The 24,290-nt window shown below is 42.6% G+C and overlaps 1 protein-coding gene and 1 long non-coding RNA gene across 3 annotated transcripts in view; one reads left to right on the top strand and one right to left on the bottom strand.

The window, feature by feature from the left end:
• The window catches only part of LOC110074027 (galactosylgalactosylxylosylprotein 3-beta-glucuronosyltransferase 1), a 63,034-nt gene extending 61,191 nt beyond the window's left edge, over window positions 1–1,843 (bottom strand). For both annotated transcript variants that reach the window (XM_020783843.3, XM_020783845.3), the window contains exon 1: window positions 1,704–1,843. The gene's annotated coding sequence lies outside the window, so the exon portion shown is untranslated. The remainder of the gene's footprint in view (window positions 1–1,703) is intronic.
• Window positions 1,844–2,137: 294 nt separating this feature from the next.
• Window positions 2,138–23,215, top strand: LOC144588036 (uncharacterized). Its single transcript, XR_013543343.1, has 2 exons — window positions 2,138–3,471; window positions 9,010–23,215. It is a non-coding gene; the product is annotated as an uncharacterized LOC144588036 (long non-coding RNA).
• Window positions 23,216–24,290: the final 1,075 nt, after the last annotated feature.

Below are 24,290 nucleotides of genomic sequence, written 5' to 3'. Positions count from 1 at the left end.
CTGTCACTCATAATCCTTCGCTGGCTCCTTCCCTGGCTCTTCAGGCCAGGCAAGATCCCAGTGATCAGATAACTATGGTCTCCTCTGCTTCTAAAAACCTTTCAAGCAGATACAGCTTCAGATCCATCACTGCAACCCTAGCTGCACCTGCAAAAGTTCATACAGATTTTTCAAGGCACGGAAGAGAACCTTTTGAAGAAAAGGGAAGGAAGACAAGGCACCCTTTATGCTCAGATATTGTTCCTGGGCTATGTACTGGTCTAGAATGCCTGTCATCCAGAAAACATCTGTTAAACTTTCCCCATCCTGGTGCATTAAATTTGTACAGAAGTTAACAATTTTCTGTTTTCACTCTGAACTACATCTCCAGGATGTCGCCTTCTCATGCCACTGCTGAGCCTTGGAGCATACAGATGCCACATCCCGAGAACTTGCCGCGGGTAACTACAACAGGTCCCATGTCGCTCTCTTTTACCAGACATGGACTTCTCAAATCACTGAACAAGGATGTGAGGCAGGACTCTTTCTGTTCTCCCAAATTTGAAATTAAACGGCATCTGCTGGGACTCTCTCCCTTGTCTTATTACCCTTCTCATCGGAGCAGTTTAGAATGCCAAGGCAACTGATGCCATTATTGCCTTCGTCCATTTCACACCCCCAGCAAAACTGCATCCTAGAAAAGCAGAACTATGTGTCTGAAACAGAAGCAAGGAGCATGATCAGGGTGAAGGGCAGGCGAAATCAAGAATTTTCTCTCCCCCCCCCCCCCGTAACATTTTCAAAAGCTCCCCATCTCATGCACAGTTTTGGATAATTGCATCCTGCCAGGCTGTCACAATTAGACAATTCTGTGTGCCTAGCTTGAGACTTGTTCTCTTTTTGCAGGGTAGCACCTCCTTCCCCTCACTTCTAATTTCTTTTGTTTAAGCCAAACAAAAGAGGAAGGTTGAGTCGGGAGCTCAGGCAGGCAAAGGCTCCTTGCTGCTGCTGATGCCTGCCAGCGCTTTTTGCTCTTTATTCCTTAGGTGAGCAGGCAAGAGCCAGAGAGCAAGTGGCTTCCCTGGCACACATCTGTTCTCTCTCCCCCCCCCTCCACCCACTCCCTGCCATTAGTTAAAGACAGGTGATATTTTACATGAAAATGATGGAAGGGTTAAAACAATGGGTTCAACAATATTGTCAGGAATGGTGTCGTGTATGGCAGGGAAAGACAGACTCTCATTACTGCAAAAACATTTCTGAATCTTTCTCTCTCTCTCCCCCCCCCCATCTTCAAATTTGATGGTGAGGGGGACTAATCACTACCTGGTGGAAACGAAAGATAGAGGACTAGGAGCCTCTTTCTAGCAATACTGTACATATAGCTATAGTTATATATATAAATAAACAAAATAAACAAATTTTACTGATTCGATACAAAAGAAAAGGGAAAACCCAGGAAAATACACCAAAACATAAGCCTTTTTGCTTTCGGTTTTTGGTTTCATCGAACAATTTTTAAAGTTTCCAGGACACTGTCCCGTATCTCGTTCCTTAGCTAGACGATAAATAAATAAAGGAAGGAAGAGGGCAGCGTCGCGGATGGCAGATTTAAATCGCCGTGCCTAAGGGACCGAGGGGCAAGGTCGCGCGCTCCCCCCCCCCCCCTTGGCAGACAGGTCGACCACGACGGGTCCAAGCGGGTCTCCCCGTCCGTGCCTTACCCCAGAGGGAAGCAATGCGTCGCTCATCCCGGGCCAGTCACGGGAGGCTCGGGAAGAAGCGCATCCAAGCGAGGGTCGGCGTGCGGGGACGCGACCGGCGGCGAGTCCGGGCAGAGGCGCCCCGCCGTCCCGGCCGGGGAGGAAGGCGCCCGGCCGGCTCCGAGGCTACAGGTCTGCCGGCCGCGAGTGCCCGGCCAGCGGCGGCTGCCGAGGGATCGGGCGGGCTCCAGCTTCGGCGCCTGCAAAGCCGTCGGCTGCCGAGTGGCGCGAAGCCGGCTGCCGGAGCCTCCTTAAAGCGGTGCCGCCGAGCGCCGCTCAAGCAAGCGTGCGGCCCCGGGTGGAAGGCGGCGAGGGGGACTGCGTTTAAGGCCACCCTGGCGGAGGAAAGGCAAGCGGGCGGCCGGCTGAGGAGGAGCCATCCGTCAGCGCCACCTTAAAAGCGGGTGCAGAAGCCAGACCTGACCAGAGAGAGCGAGAGAGCGAGAGAGCGAGAGCTGAGCACGCGTCTTATGGTGCAGAACGTCGGAAAAGGGGAATAGTCCGGCCCTTCTCCTCCCAACACCTTTTACTCTGGATGAGAGCCTTGAGCGATTTTATTCCGCAGGCTGCACACCCATGCACCCCAGTTTCTTTCGCTCTCATGATCGCCGACACGGGTTAGGGCATGGAAAAAACTACACGCACGTCAGAATGCGTTGAACAATGGTGGTGGAGAATGTGCGGGTGGACAGAGAAGAGGAGACACATTTCATTATTAGCTTCGTTTCCTCATCCAGACGGTGACAGGGACTCCCCCCCCTCCCCAAATCCCCCAAGTGCTCGGAGCGCGGTGCGAAGTTTCAGATCTGATTCTCTAAATGGCCGCTTTGAGCCTCTTGAGCGCGTTTGCCGTTACGTGTGAATGTTGCTTAGGCGAGAGAAAATGCAGAAGAATGCTGCGTGTGAAGCTGCCAGTTTGAAGACGCGAGCCCTACGTTGAACACCCGCGTTGCAAGAAAATGTGTTGTCCGTCACAAACGTCATTATGGAAGGATACACTTATCTTTAGAGAGGAGCCGGTTAACCTTGGTCATTCAAAGTCAATAAGACGGTTGTGCCCTGGTATTTTCACGCATATACATTGCCGTTTAATGCTTTATGCATTGGTATAAGAGCAGCTTTGCAGTAGCACTTGTAATTGCAATTAGGCCTGTTCATTAGGTAGATTACTCAAGTCAAGAAGCGTTTTGATGGACTTCAGTCAAGCACCATTAAAAATAAAAACTAGAAACAGGCATCAGGCATCAGGATTTTTAAAAACATTGATGTCATGATTTAATTTTTTTTTCTTTTAAGTACCAAACTGCTTGCTGGTAAGCATCAGATTAAGAAACTTTCCCAAACGGGACAGGATGCCTCTTCATCAGGGTCTGCCCTCTATGTGTGGGGCATCATCTAAAAATCAATGAAACATACCCTGTGCACCAGAAGCATTGCATATTCAATGAAATATATATAATTCATTAAACTAATTGAGTAGGGCTCCCAGTATTATCATGTTGGTATATTTCCACATTTGCTTGCAGTGTTTGGTGAACTGCTTACTTGAGCATTCAAAACTACACTGAGGAACCATTTTCCTGTATGGAGGCACATGGGGATGAGACAAGGCCCCACATTATACTAATCCCCTCTAAGTGATCTTCGGTATGCACCTTGTGTAGCATTTACCTAAATCCCTCTGAAAGGGTGCTGGCAGCCTGGCATGGAGGCCTCTTCCCTATACAAGGTGGGTATATGTAGAGGTAAAATTGCAGAAGCTAAGAATCATACACTTTCCTGCATTGTAAGCATTCAGATGTGTGGTCATCGGTCAAATATCAAACTATGGGGTACTAAGTATTGTTCATTCCTAGTCGAAGTAGACCATAGCTGGGATAAGTTGTGGGTTTTTTGATGACCACGCCTAGAATCTCTAGCCAGCACTGTTCACTTATAAGAGGAAATAGTTGCTCTTTAAAATAAATGCATAAAATGCACTATACAGTATTCAGTTCTCATAATCAATGGGGCCCATGTCAAGCTCTACTGATTTCAATAGGTGTCTGTTCTAAATGGGAATAAGCTTGGAGTTGAATAATAATCATGTGCCTATCAAGTCAATTCTGAGTTATAGTGACCTCTTTTCAAGATTTTCCAGGTGAAGACTACTCAGAAGTGATTTACCATACAGTGGGCCCTCTACTTATGGAATTAATCCGTATTGGAACAGTGGCTGCAGGTTGAAAAGTCTGTAGGTCGAGTCTCCATTGACCTACAATGCATTGAAAACCGATTAATCCCATAACCAGCCGTTTTTGTTCAATTTTTGTTCCATTTTGTTTTTTTTCTGGTCTGTAGGTCGATTCTCCGGCTGCAAGTCGAACCTAAATTTTGCGGCCAGAGAAGTCTGTAACTCAAAAAGTCTGTAAGTCGAGCCATCTGTAAGTCAAGGGTCCACTGTACTCTTCTTCTGGGGGTGTCCTGGGACTGTGCAGCTTGCCCAAGGCCACACAAGCTGGCTCTACTCACAGGACGCACAGTGGGGAATTGAACTCCTGGCTCTGGCTCCACAGCCAGAAATCTAAACCACTGAGCTATCTCCATCTGTTTTGAGAACATTCACAAAACCATTGTTGATTTTAACCTAAGAGCAACGGATTTTCCCAGCACTTAAAAGTGTTTTTGCAACCAGACTCACTAGGTTCTTGACAGAAAAGGCCAGATTGGGCATATTTGTCTATAGCATGGTAGCTATAGTTTAAAAAAAAAGGGGGGGGGGTTGCTAGGAACTATGATGTCTGTACATCAGCCTTTAGTTCATGTTTTGTTTTTAAATTGTGCATTATTAGTATATGACACTACTGTAGTTTTTACATCAGACCCTTTTTTGTGTATCAGCAAGTTGTTTTTTGCTCATTTATAGTTCCTACAACACCATTTTTGCAGAAATGAAAATCAGGACAGAGTAAAAAAAATGGTTTCCTGAAAAAGAAGGAGGAGCAAAGGGTTGCCTTGAATAAATGGCAAGCTTCAGTTAAAACATTAATCTGACTGATTAATCATCCAAATTAAATTATTTATTGAATACAATTTGTACACTGTGCTTCTTTTTTAAAAAAAATCTCAAAGAGGTTAAAAATCATAGTCGTATTAAAGAAAGAGTTGCTAATGCATCTGTTTTGGTTACATCTGTGTTATGCAGAAGTACACCTACAGAGCTGATCTTTTCTAAAGGAATTGTCTTTAAAAAAATAGGCCTAATGCAAAGATGTCTGCCCACAAACACATCTTTCTGTTGGTTTAACTCTCTTCTGCTAGATGGTTCCAGAGGTCATCAGAAGAGCTGATCTGTTATCCTGGCTAAGATCTGTTGGCAGAAGAGCCAAAAAGGGGAAAAAAGGGGGAAAAGGGGGGAAAAAGGAAAAAAGAAGGCAGAAGAGAACAGGGGAGGGGGAGTTACTTCACATACAAAACTCCAAGAATTCAAGGATGTAACCACAACATTGGAAGAAAATTTTGGCTATGGAGGGGGCAGTCCAGCATCTCTAGACTGGAAGGCCTTTGGATTCAGTATAGCTTCAGTGGGTGTCCTGTTGGTTTAGCTACCCTTTGGCTTTATGACCCTAAGATATATTCTGGATTTTGGAGTTAGATAATCAATATGGCTGTGTATTCGCGAAGGCTTTCATGGCCGGGATCTAATAGTTGTTGTGGGTTTTTCGGGCTCTTTGGCCATGTTCTGTAGGTTGTTCTTCCTGACATTTCGCCAGTCTCTGTGGCCGGCATCTTCAGAGGACAGCAACCTGTGCTCTGGTGTAGTTGGCTTGGGAGTGCCAGTATTTATGGCTGTGAGATAGGCTTTTGTCTTTTTCTGTAGATGGGTGATTAGTGTGTATTGTTGTGGGTGTATTGTTGTGCTAAGGGGAAGAGATTATCTGTTCCTGTGGTTGATGGGTGTCATTAGCTGGTCTTTTGTGTGTGGTGATCCCCTGTCCTTGTGGGTGGGTAGAGGTTGTTGACCTTTTGCACGTAGTATGTTTGATAGCTGGGAGCCCAGTTTTGTTGAGCTTCATACTTTCCTCTTTTTTGTTGAAACTGTGCTTGTGCTTGTGGATTTCAATGGCTTCCCTGTGTAGTCTGACGTAATGATTGCTGGTGTTGTCCAGTATTTCAGTATTTTGAAATAGAATTTCATGTCCAGTTTGTTTCAGGGCATGTTCAGCTACTGCAGATTTTTCTGGTTGTTTTAGTCTGCAGTGTCTCTCATGTTCTTTGATTCTGGTGTGGATGCTTCGTTTTGTGATTCCAATATATACCTGGCCGCAACTGCAAGGTATTCGGTATACTCCTGTGGTGGTAAGGGGGTCCCTTCTGTCCTTTGCTGACCATAACATTTGTTGTATTTTTGTGGTGGGCTTGAATACTGTTTGTAGGTTGTGTTTTTTAAAAAGTTTCCCCATGCGGTTTGTGACCCCTTTGATGTATGGCAGAAATACTTTATTTGTGGGTGGCTGTTTTTCTTCTTCAGTTCGGTGTTGTTTTCTAGGTTTGATGGCTCTTGTGATTTCATTTTTGGAGTAGCCATTTGCCTGTAGGGCCCAATTCAGGTGGTTGAGTTCAGTGCTGAGAAACTGAGCTTCACTGTTCCGAATTGCATGGTCTACCAGTGTTTTGATTATGCCTCTTTTTTGTCATGGGTGGTGGTTGGAGTTTTTGTGTAGGTACCGGTCTGTGTGGGTGGGTTTTCTGTAGACCTTGTGTCCCAGTCGGAGGTCAGTTTTGCGTAGGACCATGACATCTAAGGAAGGGAATTGGCCCTCTATTTCTTTTTCCATGGTGAATTGTATATTTGGGTGGATGCTGTTGAGATGGTCGAGAAATTCTTCCAATTTTTCTTCATCCTGACTCCATATTGTAAAGGTGTCATCCACATATCGGAACCAGACTGTGGGTGCGAGGGGTGCCGAAGCCAGGGTAACTTTTTCAAAATGCTCCATGTAGAAATTTGCTATTACCGGGCTGAGGGGGCTACCCATGGCCACTCCATCTGTCTGTTCGTAGAATTCATTATCCCACTGGAAATAGCTGGTTGTTAGGCAGTGTTGGAAGAGGGCCTTGATGTCTTCTGGAACTACCTGCTGGATGAGTGTCAGGGTGTCCTTTACCGGTACCTTAGTGAACAGGGATACTACATCAAAGCTGATCAGTCTGTCCCCAGGGTTGAGTTTTAGGGTGCTGATCTTGCTTATGAAATGTCCCGAGTCTTTGATGTAGGATGAGGTTTGTCCAATGTGGGTCTGTAGGAGGGTTGCTAGGTGTTTGGCTAATTCATATGTTGGGGAGCCGATGGCACTTACAATGGGCCTGAGTGGGATGTAGTCCTTGTGGATTTTGGGGAGTCCGTATAGTCTTGGTGGGAGAGCTTCTGTCTTGCAAATTCGTTGGAGGACATTGGGGTGTGTTTGCATTCTGTAATGATACAGTGATCACCATCTCTTGTGAAATTTGGGGCTTTTAACTCATAAAAAGAGTTCCTTATACCTTTCTAAAATACACCTTGGGATGTTAACTTCACCCCAACCGTACTTAGAATATTGCGATGTTGTCCAAGGTGTCAAACTGGATTTTATAGGCAATATGACTTTTGCAAAGCTATAGTATATAGGAAGTTGGCAAGGTAAAAATCACGAAACTGTGTATCGCTGACCACATATATCCTTCCGTTGTCTCTTCCTGAAAACAGCAACAAACCCAATTTTGCTACTGTGGATCCCACACAGTAAAGGGCCCCAGTAATCCTGGGTCTCTGGCAAATGTGTTTCCATGATGCATCTGTTATAAAATACTTGTACATCACATTCACACTATATATATTTAGACTTTTAAAAAATAAAACTTCTATTAAACATTAAGGCCTTACTCATTTATATAGGGATAAACAACAGAAGGCCAAGAGGGAAAACATGATTTCTAAACATACTTTTCCACAAAGTATTTGAAGTTTTGTTCCACAGCTGGAATTTTGGAAAGGAGTATGGCTCTTTTCACTTACAAATTACACCCCATTTCATTATTTATTAATTACATTTATATTCTACGTTCCCTCCAGTGAACTCAAAAAAGCTATCCTCTGCATTTTGATTCTCACAACAGCCCTGTGAGGCAGGTCAGCCTGAGTGAGAATTACTGACCGAAGGTCATTCAATGTGTTTCATATCTCACGGCCTCACTAAATTAATTGCTGGTTTTGTATCCAGAAACAGTGGCACCTTAGAAGGAAAAGGTTATCTTTATTCTTACAAGAGCTTGCCTCAATCTATACCTAGCAAATTAGCTTGCCTTTGTTTGTAACCGATCTCTTGGAAAACAGCATGGATTTGTTTGTATGTTTGATATCTCAGGCATGTAGCACTGAAAGGTTTGCATGCCTAGAAAGATAACATTATAAGAGTCAGAAATACACACTGGCCTTACTACTTAATCTGAATTTTGGTGGACACTAGGACTTGGATCTACCAAAGCCTTAGCCACTACAGTACATTAACTTTACTGCTTTCTTGTCTAAAAGGAAGCTTATAGTATTTTTACCAGTTCTGCAAATTCTGGTAATGTCTGCTCAGAAAATAATTTACACAACATAAGAACATAAGAAGAGCCCTGCTGGATCAGGCCATGGGCCCATCTAGTCCAGCTTGCTGTATCTCACACTCCCCTCCCCTCTTTCTGGCATTTTGAGGTACCTTCCTTTTAAGCCTGGAGATTATATATCCCCATCATATCTTGTAACCTGTGATGGACTTTTACCTTCAGAAATCTGTCCAATCCCCTTTTAAAGGTAAAGGTATCTAGGCCAATTGCCATCACCACATCCTGTGGCAAAGAGTTCCAGAGACATACTGGGCAGAGAAATATTTTTTTTGTCTGTTCTCACTCTCCCGACACTCAATTGGAGTGGATGTCCCCTGGTTCTGGTATTGTGTGAGAGGGAAAAGAGCTTCCCTCTATCCACTTTATCCATCCCCTGCATAATCATATACATCTCAATCATGTCTCCCGCTCAGGCGCCTTTTCTCTAAAGAGCCCCAAACACTGTAGCCTTTCCTCATGAGGGAGGTGCCCCAGTCCAGTCATCATTTTAGCTGCTCTCATCTGCACCTTTCCCAGTTCCATTTTTTTTGAGGTGCAGCTTCCAGAACTATATGCAATACTCCAGGTGCTGCCTTACCAGCGTTTTGTACAGTGCCATTATAATGTTTGCTGTTTTATTTTAAATTCTCTTTTTAAGGATACCTAGCATAGAATTTCAACATCCAAAAAAACAAGATCATGGCCACTGGTTCCATCACCTCCTGGCAAGTAAAATAGAATAGACGGCAGCCACGAAATTAAAAGATGCCTGCTTCTTGGGAGAAAAGCGATGACAAACCTAGACAGCATCTTAAAAAGCAGAGACATCACCTTGCTGACAAAGGTCCGCACAGTCAAAGCTATGGTTGTTCCGGTAGCAATGTATGGAAGTGAGAGCTGGATGAAGAGGCTGATCGCTGAAGAATTGATGCTTTTGAATTGTGGTGTTGGAGGAGACACCTGAGAGTCCCCTGGACAGCAAGGAGATCAAACCTATCCATTCTGAAGGAAACCAACCCTGAGTGCTCACTGGAAGGACAGATCCTGTAGCTGAGGCTCCAGTACTTCGGCCATCTCATTTGAAGAGAAGACTCCCTGGAAAAGACCCTGATGCTGGGAAAGTGTGAAGGCAAGAGGAGAAGGGGACAACAGAGGAAAAGATGGTTGTACAGTGTCATCGAAGCTACCAACGTGAATTTGACCCAACTCCAGGAGGCAGTGGAAGACAGGAGGTCCTGGTGTGCTCGGTCCATGGGGTCACGAAGAGTTGGACATGACTCAACAATTAAAGAACAACAACAAGCATGGAATTGGCCTTCTTCACTGCCACCACACACTGGGTTGAAACTTCCATCAAGCTGTCCACCAGCACACAAAGATCTCTTTCCTGATCTGTCACTGAGAGCTCAGAACCCATCAGCTGATAAATAAAGCTTTGATTTTTGCCCCAATATGCATTACTTTACATTTTCCTGTATTGAAACACATTTGCCATTTTGCTGTCCATTCTGTCAGTTAGGAGCGATCCTTCTGGAGCTCTTCACAATCCCTTCTGGTCTTTACAACCTGGAAAAGTTTCGTGTTATCTGCAAACCTGGCCACCTCCCTGCTTATCCCTGTCTCCAGGTCATTTATGAACAGGATGAAAAGCACCGGTCCCAGGACAGATCTCTGAGGCGCACTGCTCTTCACCTCTCTCCATTGTGAAAATTGTCCATTAACACCTACTCTCTGTTTCCTGGTTCTCAACCAATTCTCAGTCCATAAGAGGACCTGCCCTCTTATCCCCTGACTGTGGAGTTTTCTCATCAGCCTTTGGTGAGGGACCACGTCAAACACCTTCTGAAAATCAAGATAGATAATATCCACTGGTTCACCTGCATGTACATGCCTTTTGACCTTTTAAAAGAATTCTAAAAGGTTTGTGAGGCAAGACTTACCTTTACAGAAGCCATGCTGATTTTCCCTCAGCATGACATGTTCTTCTATGTGTTTTAAGATTTTATCTTGGATGAGACTTGCCACCATCTTCCCTGGAACAGACGTGAGGCTAACGGGCCTGTACTTTCCTGGTTTCCCCCTCCTTCCCTTTTTAAAGATTGACATGACATGTACTATCTTCCAGTTGTCTGGCACTGTGGCCATTTTAAGGGACAAGTTGTAAATTTTAGTTAAGAGATCAGCAACTTCATTCCTCAGTTCCTTAATAACCTTTGAGTGGATGCCATCTGGGCCACATAATATATTTTTTAAAATTTTCGAGGGTCAAAGGAATGCACACATTGTTGTGTGTGGGTGTACGCAGGTGCACTCCTGCCCGCCCACACACACATACACACATGTATGCACTCCCACCCATCTGCATGCATGCACTCTCGCACTCATGTCTGCACCCCCACCCGCCTGCACAGTCACCAGCACACAGACATGCATTCCCATCCACATGCCCACATGGACATCTCCCTGCATGCACACACACACTCCTGCCCACCCACGCACGAGCCAGATAAAAAGGCCAGGTGGGCTGGATGTGGCCCTCGGGCTGTACTTTGGAGACCCCTGCCCTAATCAGACAGAAGGGTAATTTGCTTGAGCAACCTAATTTTCAAAATAGCTGACCAGATTCTTTCATAAAATTTCTCCCAGAAAGTTGCATTTGGTGGCCTATTGTTTCTCAGAGTCTGGAAGTGACAAGTTACAAGGGATTACCTCTTTCAAAAGTAAAAATGATATAGTGTTATTCCTTTTCCAAACAGTGTGAGGGTTTTTTCTGCAATTAGTAATATTAGCCCATTTTCTTATTTTTAGATGGGTTTCTTTCCTAAAAAGGAATGAAAGAAGTTACAGGTAGCAGAATGAGTGATGAGGAAAATGGAGTAACAAGTAGTGGTATTTAGTATGCATAGGCAGTGAATTGACTAACAAGTAATGGTAACAGTTCATTTTAAAATATATATACTATATATATATATATATATATAGAGAGAGAGAGAGAGAGAGCTCTCTTTTTAAACTTCAAAAGCTTTGAATCGCTTTAAGATGTTAAACAATCAAGCAATCTTCAAGAGTGGCCTAACACTCCTAAGGGCACTGCATAAGCTAAGTGTGCCAGGCATGAAGAAGTGTTTGATTTCATGTGCCCTGAATCTACTGTCAATCAATTTCATCTGGCATGCCTGAGTACTTCTCATACTGTATTATAAGATGAGGAGAAAGCCAATCTCTCTCTCTCTCAATTTCAGGTCAGTAAAAATGTATGATGTCATGATGCCATGATCAGGTTTCCCCATTACAACTTCCTTCCATGCAGTTTGTGGAATCAGCAAAAGACATATAATCGCATGAATATCATACCACACAATTCAGTGTGGAGTGCACCATTTGTCATATTCTATAGTATTTCATTCCCTCTCCCATGTTTCAGGTTTTTCAGGTCCCTCTGTACTCCATGGCCACACAACCTGATCCATCCTCATTTCAGTGTTCTCTGTTCCCTTAATATTTGCTTGTTTGTTTAATGTGTGTCTGCCATTCTGCAACCCCTGAGGTCTTCCTAAGTCTTTGAATAACTCCTTCTTCCACATGGCAGTGGAAACAATGACACTCACTTCGGAACACTGGAAAGAGAGAGACAGTATATTCGCGAAGGCTTTCACGGCCGGGATTTAATGGTTGTTGTGGGTTTTTCAGGCTCTTTGGTCGTGTTCGTTAGGAATAACAACCTTCAGAACACGGCCAAAGAGCCCGAAAAACCCATAACAACAAGAGAGAGAGTATGTTTTTGCTGACCAAATGTTACAGGAAAGAGATTGGGGGCAGAGACGTAAGGCTACTGTTCTCTGAGGCACCTAAAGGATGGTCTTCCCACTATATAAACATGCTGTGAACATACTGGACCTTTTGTGTTTACTATTACTTCCACAGGATATCCCGTTTGGAGCACTCTGTGCCCACACACCCCTGGATTTGATTATGAAAGAAAGGCAGATGTGAAGAATTAAGGGTATTCTTCCCATACTCAGTTGCTGCAAGTAAGCAACAGGCTGAGATAGAATGAGTGGGCTCCAATATATGTGAAATTATGGAAACAGTGCAGCAACTAATTAACAAGGTGTCAGTCACATACCCAGTCATGTGAAAAGCACACAGTTAGGCACGTGACTGGCATTTTGTTAAATTCCTGTCATTTGCAGCTGCTACTTACACAATTTAATTCACTCTGGAGTAAAAATCTAATAGGATTCTGGCCAGTAGATTTCTAACGGATACATCTGGGCCAGAGAACAGCAGGCAGAGGGGACAGCTAAACATGGATTAATATGATCAAGCTGGGTCCCACTGCAGAGAATGCCGTAGCTGCAAAATGCATTCTTACTGCCAGGTTACTGTAGGGAATAAGCGGCAGCCGCCTGCTTATATTCTGTGCATTGTTAATGAAGGGTTGCTGCATATCATATTGCTTTTATTATGAGCTTTAATATGATAGCTGTGCAATGCTTTTTAAATATATTATTTAGCTTTTAACGTTGTTTCTTTTAAATACTGTAAGTTGCCTTGGATTCTTTAAGAGAAAGGTAGCATACGAACGAACAAACAAACAAACAAACAAACACATTGAGTCCAGACTCTTATATTATGCAGCTGCACCATGGTTCTTAAGTATTAGGTAAAGGTGGGAGATTAGCAGCCATGATTTAGATGTATAATCTAAATCTTTAGAGGCATAATCTCCAAGTTTAAAACGAAGGTACCTCAAAATGCCAGATGCAAGGGAGGGGTATCAGGAGACAGGAATCTAATTGTCTCGTGTGCTCCCAGAGGGGAAGGGGTCACTATGAGATACAGGAAGATGGACTAGATGGGCCCTTGGCCTGATCCATCAGGGCTCTTATGTGTACAGTATTTCCTGCTTTGGCAGATTAGTCTCAGAGGCTTTTTGGATACTTTGTAGTTCTGTAGTTCTATAATTCTGTGAAGGTTGTAGTACATTGGACCAGCAATGGGTAGAAGAAACTAGAAAATAGGAAAAGATCCTCAGAAATCTTGGTCTTCTGATGGAGGAGCTTCATGTAGTATATATTGGAATGTCAACAAGTAGCTCATGACTGCAGTGGGATGGGTGAACATCCTCTTGAGCTGCGTATGGGAATGTCTAGAATGTTCTATCACTAGTCAAGAGATACTTTGCAAATCCATAGCAAGAAGCATAACAATATTACGTACCTCTGCACAGATTCAGCCTGCTCTATAAAGGAAATTAGTCAAATAGTTATTGTGCCACTATGTAGTCCTAGGTGTCAGAAGAGAAGGAATGAGAAAGTGATAATTGAAGTTCACTTTAAAATTTTAAGGACTCAAATGAGGAAAATGTTAGCGTAACACCTTCCATGAAGAACTCTCTCATTTTCTGACACCCTCACCTCCACTCCCCAGTTTTGGGAAATACAGTGGGATGTTTTAAAAATGTGGACTTGTACCTGTCTCATATGATGAAATATGCCAAAGGGCATAATAATTAATGTGATCCTCAGATGCGGAAATGGGGCTGCCCTATACCAATATCTGGGGAGGAAGCTTCCTGATCATTCTTCCTGAGCCTCCCTCCTCTTCAGCAGCTGTTACCCTGCAGTGGAGGACTAAAAGATGTCTGCCTCTTCTACACCACTAAACTAGTGTCCTGCCTTAGGCAAACTGGAGGGCGTGGCCCTGCCTCTAGTGGCAAAGGGAGATTTACCTGCTGTCCTGGTGGCCCAAGCACCACTATGAGAGGCAAAGGAGGCTCCAGGAGAAGTAGAGGATCCCACCCAAGTCCCCCTCACTTCATTGTATCAACCATTCTTGAAAGGACTGAGTCTGGGGCCTGGACTCATTCTCCCCTCCCTTTTCTTGGTATCAGGGCCCACATTGAAGTTAACGGGGGGGGTGTCCTCCTGAAGGGACATCACCTGGGGGGTTAATGCAGGGAATTCAACCACCCAAGAGCTTCACACAAGGAGTTAGTAGCCCAGACCCTGTATCTATATGTTTGTCCCAATAAAGATTGTTGGTGGTTATACTAGCAACCTGGAGGCAATACAGTTATTGCCATGAGACCTAGCCACAACTAGTACAACCGGTGGTATGGCCAAGGGTGTTCACAGTTCCCCTTGTAACTTTTTATCTTGGGCATCATTGCGTCTTGGGCTTTCACTGCTTAAAGAAAAACATCTCTCTCTGTGTCTCTCTCTGTCTCTGTCTCTCTGTCTCTGTCTCTGTCTCTGTCTCTCTCTCTCTCTCTCTCTGTGTGTGTGTGTGTGTGTGTGAGAGAGAGAGATGACACTCTGTTTTTTTGTAGCAAGCTACTCATAGCTTGCTTCTCTGTTGAGCTCTCTTTGGATCTGGCCTTTACCACCACAGCATCTGTTTGCTATTCCTCAGGCTTCTCCAAATTATTTTATAGCAGCTTGCACAGCGTCTTTCACTCTTTTATGATGGGGGCAGTCACTGCCAGTCCTAGTTGTCTATTGCCAAGTTCTCATTTTGCCTTGCTGTGAAAGAATCACATTCTCCAGGCAGGGTGTTAGAAAGATTACAGGAGCTGAATGTCATGAAGGAAGGAAGGAAGGAAGGAAGGAAGGAAGGAAGGAAGGAAGGAGGGAGGGAGGGAGGGAGGGAGGGAGGGAGGAAGGAAGGAAGGAAGAAAGGAAGGAAGGAAGGAAGGAAGGAAGGAAGGAAGGAAGGAAGGAAGGAAGGAAGGAAGGAAGGAAGGAAGGAAGGAAGGAAGGAAGGAAGGAGGGAGGGAGGGAGGGAGGGAGGGAGGAAGGAAGGAAGGAAGGAAGGAAGGAAGGAAGGAAAATGTACTTCAGCTATTATTTTATGTTGTTTCATACAAGTCGATCCTGGAAAGTTGATTTTAAGAATTAGTATAAATGAGGTACTGAGGCCATTAAATGAATAGGAGGTCTCAGAGCATCATCTTACTACTGTTCAATTATGGATGGCTTCAACATATAATTATATTCACTTTAAAAGTAACTTTAAAGTCTGCACACAACACTCCCTATTTCAATAAGCCATAGCAACAATTTTGTAAGAGAGGGCATGATGCACTCAACATTTCAGACTTGCCCACCAGGTTAGGGAGCTGTGGTCCAATAGGCTGTGGTCCAATAGTGTGATCCTAATTAAGATATTTCAAAATTCAAATATTAAACATGATATCTTTGGAAATGCGGACATTTTGCTGAGAAGCAGATGCCACTTTCTCAAGGTAGGTCAGCTACTTCTGTATTTTCTTTCTGAGGAAAATAACACATTACTGTAACTTGATGCAAGTTCATAGAACAGTTCAATCCATTACATTTTTATTTAAGTGAAAATACATCTGAAGTAAGTAAATCTGTACAGGACTTTGACTGTACAGTTAACTGGCTCTTCATACTTAAGTGTTTAATTTTTTATTTCCATTTTTAAAGAGAATAAAGGAGTGAGGGTTATAAAACCAAACATAATCACAAAGATGAAATAATGATATATATCCATGTCCAGAGGAGGAAAAACTAAATTTCAAGGGTCAATCAAACTATGTATTTATTCTTCTAGTATCTCACCATTTGATTTTTTTTGTTTACTTGTTTTTTGACTCTTTTTTCAGTTTTAGAGAGATTGTTAATAATTTTTTTATATTTGCCTTTCCAGCCATCCAGAAATAAGTTGCAACAAAGAAAGGTTGTGAAATGCAGTTCTTTCACTTTTAAAAAGAGAAAACAACTCATGTTAATAGTTTGGGTCAAGATCACACAGAATGTCAGAAATGTAAATAGAATCCCAACTCCTATTCTAAATGACTAGATCAGCCTTCCTCAACATGGGACTCTAGATTTTAACTACAACTCCCATCAGCCTAAACCATTTGTTATGCTAATTGGTATAGATAGGAACGGTAGTTCAAATATCAAGAAGGAAGTCTGGACTAAAAATATAATTTTTCTTTCTACTATTCAGTTAAAGAGCAATGAGGATTCAGCTTTCTCTTTGTCTAGGATTTCACTTGTTTGGAGACCCTGAGAAGTGCTTGCTGATTATAAATGCACTTGTCCTCCACTTATCTTGACACTTCATCTGTTTCTCTGAAGTGTTAACCAAATTTACCTGTACAACTTCTAATTTCACATAGCAATTAAATTTGTGGGCTTTTGTAGGCTCCTGTTTACCTGATGTCAACATATTAATTCAATTTTAGTTCATGAAGAAATTAATTTTACTATCCACCAGATCATGGAAAACAGAATAACATTGCCAGAAAGAAACAGAGTAGCTCCTTCCTTCCTTCCTTCCTTCCTTCCTTCCTTCCTTCCTTCCTTCCTTCCTTCCTTCCTTCCTTCCTTCCTTCCTTCCTTCCTTTGACCTTTCCTTGTTTTCACTGATTTACCAGCAGTACGCCTAAGTTTTATCCTTGCATCTTAGGTTCAAGAAGGTCAAGAGGTACTGCTGGCTGCAAGAGGGTGAAAAACCTGCACCAAACCATTACTAACTTTTAAGCTCAAAAAGGCAGCAGAAAAGGATGGAGTACATGTCACAGACTGCAACGCTGGTGAGCCATTCTGGGCCATAGATGGACTAAACACAACAGGTATTTGGAATTGCCTCAGGAGGCCACAAAGAGTCAAGAAGGAAATTGCTGTCAGTTTTCAGGCATATGCAGAACTACTACATACTGTCTTTCAAAGTGGATGGGCTGATCTAAATGAGAGGCCAGGGACTAGCCTAGCCCAGGAAGTTAACCATGGCTATACACAGCCCCAAGGCAGGTTTTTATAGACTCCAAGTCACCCCTGGAAACTGCGCCACTGAATTTTAGCAGCAAACCATTACAATGCCTTTAAAGTTGTTTTCAAAGTTGTAACCCTGTTAGTTTGTAAAAGCAATTCAACAAAAAATACAAAACAAAATAAAAGCCAATTAAAACAAAATTTTATTCCACCTTAAAGACTAACTGGTATATTTTTACATAAGCTTTCATGGCACATGCCCACTCTGTCAAACAAATGTAACCAAACAGCCGCGTCTCTTTATCTTAGAGCCTTTCATGAATATTTAGTCCCTGTATGTCTGATGAAGGCGGCATGTTCTCCAAAAACTTGCATTAAAATATAGCAGATAGTCTATAAGTTGCCACAGCATCTTTTTTTGCTTTTTTATGTTGTGTTCCTATTCAAATACATTTAAAGCAAATGAAACTCTTCATTTAAATGTTTTAAAATCATGCATGTGGCCCCGGGAGAGAGGGGAGGACAGAATTGGCCCCAGACTTGATGAAATTGCCATGGCCAGACTCGGCCACAATCTCAGCTGTCAGTCCTCAGATTTTGCTGGACTACGTTGTTCTTGTTATTGCTGAATCCATTCGCTGAGTATTGGTGATGCTATCTTGGCACAACCTGAGGAACCGAAGTAGGGAACCCCTACAATAGAGACCAGTGGGTATGGGTATGTGAGTGTTTAGTGGGATACCAGCTTAATGCTGTTATATTCCTTTCCATAGTGTCCTAGGGGATATATACTCAATTAAAAATTAAATATCAGATCAAGTCCTATAGGAACCAAACTTTTAAAAATAACCATATGTGAAAAAGGGAGCAATTACATTCCATAGATTTCAGAGCAATGGCACCCCCATCATTTCCTCTGTCAGACTCATTCCTGCTAAATTCTGCAGACCTTTTCAGTTCAGACACATAGCATTACGAGGAGTGATTTTAAAAAACAAAGCAACAGCTGTTCAGTGGAAGTTTCCAAAAGGTTTAGAGGTGCATTTGACGTACTTCCAAATGAGGCAGAAATCTTATACAGAGGCACAATTTCTGCACCTGTCCCCCCCCCTTGCTCTATTCCTGCTAGTCTTACACTTTATAGAAGGACGTCAGCAGCACAACCATATTCCAATTTGCAGCGACAGAGGGGAAGCATTTTCTTTATGAAGATACTCTCCCTGAGTGCTTTCTGTGCTTCTCACCTTGTGCTGAAAAGCTTCTTTGCAGACGTGTTGTTGTAAAAGAGCTACCTTTCACCCCAGTGTGCAAGCTATTATTGTTTGCTAGCTTGATGCTGGTGTTGGCACTTTGAAATGCAGCATCTAGTTAGCTGAGGCTGGAGAAGCTGCTTTCGGCCAGACTTTCCCAGCCGGTATGGTCCCTCATTTCCCTAATATGTGAATTAAAACAAAGAGATTCTTTAGTGTTCTTCACCATCACTAGTTTATTTGTATGCCACCTTTCTATAATACAAACACACTGAGAGCAACTGACAGCACTATCAGAAGTACTGACATAATTAGACCTATTAAATTGTTAGCAAAGCATTCGGACTAACACAGATTGAAGGAAGGAATCTAAACCCATCTCCTCTATTACGGTTTTGCTGCTCCCCTATACATAGGATGAACAGGGAAAGTGTCTACTAACCACAGGGGCTCTCTATTTGAATTAGATCACTAATTTCTCTGGATCCCAACTATGCTGGGTATTCTCACAGGCAACAGAGGCTCTCCAGATTTGTCACTGCCATGTGCAGGAGAGTGATGAAATGAGAAACAGACAGGAACAGGACCACAGTGCTCCCATCCACCGATGATAAGTGTACTAACAATTGAATAGGACTTCAAAATCCAACAAAATCTTTCAGCTCCGGATAATTAAGTAAAAATTACAAATCATTTACAAGTCAAGGTTAACAACAGTGATTGCACCGATAGTCAACCTCTGTCTCCGGGGGCGGGAGAGGTAGTTTTCCATTTCTTTTTCATCGGCAATGCTTTGAAAGGGTTTTTTTTTTTTAAAAAAAGTGCTGTCAGAAACAATTAAAAAGAAATGGGAAACCTCCACTCCCTTCCCCTGTGCAGGTAGGTGAGTGTTGAGGAAGCTTCCCAGTTCTCAAGATCATTAAGTACCTTAGGAAAAGGGGCGAGGAAGAGACAGGAGAGGCCGTTTCTATTTTGGTTTTGTTGTTTTACCTTTAAAGGGAAAGAAGATCAGTCTAGATCATGCTAAACAGGGGTGTTTGAGCTGCAGTGTGGTCGATCCTTGCATGTGGATTCAAGGAGCACCCCAAATTACACACCACACCTCAAAGTAACTTTATAGTAACTGGGATAACTGGGCCCCTTCTAGTTGCAGCCTAAGATTAAATGGAGAGCCAATGTGGTGTAATAGATAGAGTGTCAGATTAGGACTCATATCCACCTGATGTTGAAAACTCTGTCTGTGTGTGTGTGTTTATAGGTGAATAGTAAGCCACTCCTTTATAAAAGGGCTTGTGAGATCTCAAAGACTAATTTTATTTGGCCTAAGCTTTTATAGACTGCAACCCACTTCTTTAGCTCCATGTGGGCTGTAGCCCACAAAAGCTTGTTCTATATTCATCTTTATGAGCCACAAGGCAGTTTGTTGATTTGTTGCAACAAGCTACCATGACCATCTCTCTAAAAATAAGATTAAACAATCTGCTAATAGATTATACTAAAGGATAACAACAGAGGGATATCCCTCAAAGAAAGAAATCCAAGCAGCAGCAAAAAGCAGTGTGTTTTATTCTCCCCTGTAATGATCACTAGGCACTGCTGCCACCACCACCAGAGAGCACAGAATAACCTCTTATGTTTCTGAATGCTGTCTTGCAATTCTCCAATAAAACATGTCCCATATTTACTGTATATTTTAAGAGAATGAACACACAAAGATGTGGATTCTTTAAGAGAAAGGAGGTATATAAATATTTAAAATAAATAAATAAATCCAAAAATGTGTTATAATCTGCAAAACATTTGCAAAAAAATGTAAATGAAATAAAATATGTATATTAAGAGAAATATGGATGAAAATGCATCTCTCTTTTTTGCGATTTTTTTTCCTATCAAGAATCACAACTGCATGTGGAATGAGATAAACTCGGGAAAATGAGAAACGGAGAGTAGTCAAAACTGACAAATTCATCTATGCCTAGTGGAGTCTCATGATAACTGCTGACAGATCAGATCTGGGAAGGCTGCAGTCACAGCAACTATTAAAGGAAATATTAATTTGATATATGCAATTATGAGAACTCAGCTGCTTGCTGTGCATAAATTTGCCTGAACAGATGCCAAATTCTCCTTTCACTCCAGTTCAGAAATTGCCATATCCTTTGTAGAGTTGAGCAAGGGAGCTGAGGAGGGAAAGCATCCGAACAGAGGGTTCTTGTCACCCAGCTACATGGATACTGGAGAAAGTCACCTCTCTTCTCTAGCTCCTCTGCTGGAGAGCTTTCCTCGCAATAGATTTTAAACAAGACTGCCTTTTGTGTGGTGGGAATGAATAGACTGAAGAAGGGTCAAAGGGACAGGCATGCAAAGGCTGAAACTGCCGTTACACAGCACTGTTGTGTACTGGAAACAAAATCCCCATCCATGATTCATATAGATCCAAAGGTCTCTTCTTTTCCCTCTGACCCTGGATCTATGAGGTGGGGCCATTCATAATGGGATCATTGCTGGGGGGAGAACTAACACAAATCTCATTTGTCCATCCTAATTTGATCATTGTTGTTGTTGTTTTGCTTGTTTGGTTCTCCCACAAACATTTTAAACCCCTTGTTCCCCGACAAAAGTCTCTGAAAGCTGCTCACAAACAGCTGAAATGAAACAGGCCTGGCTTATAGATTTGTAGTCTAAAAGTTGCCACATAAAAAGAAAAGAGATCAGGAGGGATGAGGAAGAAAAAGGCATATTCAGTTGGCTCTGTTCATAGTTACGTATTATGTAGCATCTTCCACTCACTTTGTTAGAGAGTACAGTATTTCAGCAGGTTCTAGAGACAGATTTAAACACGCTGGAGGGTGCTGTTTTCCTCTGTTTGGTACTCATAATAGTGCCGTGCTAGCTGATGGGAAGCAGATTAATTTTTAGGACTCTGAATTAGGCCTCCTCTCATTCCCCTTCCTGTTTTTAATTTTTCATATTGTTGCTGCTGCTGCAGCTAGTTTTCATTTTTTTTGTTTTGTTTTGTTTCTGAGTTCTATTCAGATACAGCTTCTCTTCTTATAACTCAGGTTCAGCGCCTTGCAGCATCGGGTCTCGTCTTGCAAGTCACATCTCCCAGATTCATGACTGGCCACCGGCTGAATTTGTGACAGAGCTGTTCTGTTCCTTTGTCTCCAACACATGAACACTCTGTCCCTAAGGTTGCCCGTTTAGCTACCGCTAGAGTTGGCTTCCTCTCTGAACCTTTTCCAAGGTTGCTGCGTAGAGCTGTCTTTAGCAGAAACCAAGGGCTTTCTAAACAATCTTCAGTCAGTAATCTACAGCTGAGGTTGATGCTGCCTATATGTTTGAGCTGTCAAGCGAGCTTGACATTAGTGGGGCTCTTGGCATTGGTGTACAATTCACTTAGAGCAATCTCTCTTTCTCTCTCTTTTTAAAGCACAGCAATGTTTTGTACTACTGGGAACATGTGAATCTTTTCTTAGATGGCACATTTGCTGATATTGCAACTGCTCAGTCGAATCTGATTCTCACTGAATCTCAGCATTGGATTCTCTCTCTCTCTCTCTCTCTCTCTCTCTCATATCATCTGCAGGCTGTCTTTCTTCCAGTGAAGGGGCCTATAGTGTTTCACATTAAAACAGGTTAAAACTAAAAACACAGTAAATTATTGATTTAAAAAGCAATTAAACTACACTTCTAAAGGAGCCTTGTGGCACAGTGGTTAAAACTGTATATTCCAGCCAAAACTGCTCACGACCCGGGTTCAGTCCCAGGTAGCTGGCTCAAGGTTCACTCAGCCTTCCATCATTCGGTAAATTGAACACCCAGCTCTCTGGGTGGTGTGTGGAGGGCAATGTGTAGCTTGCATAATTTAATTGCAAGCTGAACAGACAGTGCTTTAAGCACCTATGAGGCGGTATATAAGCAGCATGCTTTTTTCTAGTTAAACATCTATTAAGTAGTAGTTGTTGTGGGTTTTTCGGGCTCTTTGGCCGTGTTCTGAAGGTTGTTCTTCCTAACGTTTCACCAGTCTCTGAAGATGCCGGCCACAGAGACTGGTGAAACGTCGGGGAAGAACAACCTTCAGAACACGGCCAAAGAGCCCGAAAAACCCACAACAACCATTAGATCCCGGCCGGGAAAGCCTTCGTGAATCTATTAAGTAATTTAAAAACATTTAAAACTATAAAAAACAAACTTTAAAAAGTAGATCAGTATTCAGAAACTCAGTTATAGTTACAGTGCTGCTGCTAGTAGTACTGCTACTAATAGTGTGCCATCAAGTCAATTCTGATTTTGCAACTCTTTTCAGAGTTTTATAGATAGAGAGTATTGAGAAGTGGTTTACAATTTCCTTCCCCTGGGACTGTGCAGGACTACATAGCTTGGCTCTTCTGGGATAAACAGATAGGAATCGAACTCCCAACCACTGGCTCCACAACGAGATACCTAAGTTACGGACATATCCAGACAGCTAGTTATAGTTATTAAAAGTCTGCCTCAAGAGCTAGGTCTTCAACTGTGAGCAGAAAGATAAATGGGAGGGGAGTAACCTAACCTGCTAAGGGAGAGTATTCCACAAACTGGGAGCAGCCACAGAGTAGTATTGGCTAGTGAAGTGATGCCGCTGTCCTCATAATAGGAAGAATCTTAACAGATGAAAGACTAACAATAAAACATTACATAGGGGATCACGCACTGGTGATTGTGAGCCAATAATTCTCTCCTGCCTTGCCCTATCTCACAGGACCCTTGTGAAGTTGGAGTGAAGTGGAGGAGATCCATATATGCTGCCTTGAGATCACAGAAGAACAGGGAGAATATACAGTACATGTAGCTAGAAAATAAAAGTAAAATAATTAAAAAATGCAAATGCTGGAAGACATTACAGGTCTTTACAAATATTATTGATTGCTGTTAATTTGGAGAGCCTTTACTCCCAAGCTCTCATTGAGGCCCTTGAGTCCTTTTAGCTGAATGAAATGGGCATCTCATTGCTCCAGCTTTGTTACCAGAATTAAATGGATTGAATAGTATCCTAATGAATCAACACCCCCCAGCTATTGATTTTCAGAAGTGTACAGCTCATATATTAAGAGGAGAAAGGTCTAAATGATATCCTGAGCTACAGGTCTGCTAGTTTTCACTCAGTTCTCACATAGGATTAGCAAGACCAGTTGCTGTGGCTCGGCTACAGCATTAAATTGTGGAGATAAGATTACACAGAATTTACCCAGTGCAAAAATGCTACTTTCATTAAGCTAGTTGAGTTTAAGAAAAGAGAATAATGACTTTTAGCTAAAGAAACAGAGAGCGCAAATGTTTGTGCTGAAACTTTGTACTTATCCTTCTAGTCAGGGACATAGGGTTGATCAGAGACATTCCCTCCAGGTAAATTGCAGCAGATAAGCAATGGTCTCTACAACTTGCAGTTGCTTAACAAAAGCAAATTCCAGACAGAGTCTGGAAAAGTTGTTGTTTTGACTTAGATACCTCCCCATAGTGTTAGAGCATTCTCTGTAATTAGGCATGGAACAATTTGCCTCCCAGTGAGTTGGGTACTCATTTTCTTAACTTCAGAAGGATGGGAGGCAGAGTCAACCTTGGGCCAGCTACCTGGATATGTAGGGATTGAACGAATGTCATGAACAGACACTTGACTGCAGTACTGCAGTTTAACCACTGCATCATGGGGCTCACTTGTTTGGATGCCATCTCCCAGAACCCAGTGTCCATATTAGCTGGAAGACTCTTTGAATCAAATTATCCAAAACTAACTTTTCTAATCTCTGTGTTTCAACCTAAATGAAATGGTTGGAATTCCTGTAACTTCAATTTGGCTTTGTACTAGTGCACAAAGCTCACCCCAGTATATGGCTCACAGACTGAACATCTCTGTGGTAGCAGTATTAGTAATATTGTAGTTGTTGTTTTAAATCAGT

The sequence above is a fragment of the Pogona vitticeps genome, chromosome 3, assembly GCF_051106095.1.
Source record: "Pogona vitticeps strain Pit_001003342236 chromosome 3, PviZW2.1, whole genome shotgun sequence".
Lineage (NCBI taxonomy): Eukaryota > Metazoa > Chordata > Lepidosauria > Squamata > Agamidae > Pogona > Pogona vitticeps.
Note: the sequence above shows the minus strand (reverse complement) of the source record. Positions and strands in the feature narration are given on the sequence as shown.